The following is a 1,158-nucleotide window of genomic DNA, read 5'->3' as shown; positions in this document are numbered from 1 at the left end:
GGTGATTGGTGACAGAGCTTCCGAGCTAGATTACATCTATTAAATATGATACTATGATTTAACGACGTGTCACCAGCTGCCACGGTGCTTGATGAGCCACGCCACCAAAGTCAATCTTACTCCACGTACGCGTGTCATCAATTAATTATGTGGGGACAAATGAATCCAAAGGAACAAGATTCATCATTGTACCTGATTCCGCACACTTTGGGCTTCGGATGCACTTGCACCCCGCCTGCATCCCACAAAGAGTGAATCGGATTCCAGCAAAGCGTTCAAATAATGGCAGAATAATTGGAGAACCCGGGCATCGATCCCGGTGCCTCTCGCTTGCTAAGCGAGCGCTCTACCATTTGAGCTAGTCCCCCGCGCGTGCCAGCACTGAAATCCGTACGCCCGACGGCGTCAGCCGAGGATTCCCTGGTTCCCCTGTCCAAAGTTGGAGGACACTTCAATTAACCTGGGGTTGCGTGTGTCGCTCTGAGGCCCTACTAGTGGCACTACGGCTACTGGACTCTCGGGATAGTTATTGCAAGGAGCCCGGCACTGGTGCGTAGTTACTACGCACCAGGAGTTCAAGCACAATTGCCTGCCTTTCGGGATCGTAACATCCCCGAGCGTTTTCGGGAGACTATCTGCTGCGAGCTTACGCTGCGTGAAACGCCTCTTGGACTATGCGTTGCGAATGGTTGCCCCGGAGATCGGTACTACAATATTTCGAGCGATCGTGTATGTAGATGACTATACAATGGCCACAAGCAAAGCGAGATTCTGTCTGGTATTCAGCTTGCTCCTGATGACAGCACTTGGAATACCCATCGAGCTAACGAAAACCCACGCTTTGAGGAGTGATGGAAGGATACTCGGTTATCGAGTGGATATCGGGGAGAATAACGATATCGAACTCAGCGTGCCGATGAGCAAAAGAGACAAGATAACCGCTGTGTTGTCATCCGATCAGCTGTGTATACCGCGAGCAACGTTGGAGACGCTCGTTGGACGCATAAACTGGTGTACAGATTGGATTCCTGAAATACGGCCCAAATTGGATATGCTCTACGAAGTATTGATGGTCCTGAGACGGCGACCGTCTCTGCGGAGCGCCAGAATATCACCAACCAGACGCCTGGAGTTACATAAGTTCGCCGACACCTTCAG

General features: G+C 51.1%; 1 non-coding gene across 1 annotated transcript; it reads right to left on the bottom strand.

Moving 5' to 3' along the window:
* Positions 1-295: 295 nt before the first annotated feature.
* Positions 296-368, bottom strand: Pmar_PMAR005587. The gene has a single exon. It is a non-coding gene; the product is annotated as a tRNA-Ala (tRNA).
* Between the last annotated feature and the right edge of the window lie 790 nt (positions 369-1,158).

The sequence above is a fragment of the Perkinsus marinus genome, assembly GCF_000006405.1.
Source record: "Perkinsus marinus ATCC 50983 genomic scaffold scf_1104296962512, whole genome shotgun sequence".
Lineage (NCBI taxonomy): Eukaryota > Perkinsozoa > Perkinsida > Perkinsidae > Perkinsus > Perkinsus marinus.
Note: the sequence above shows the minus strand (reverse complement) of the source record. Positions and strands in the feature narration are given on the sequence as shown.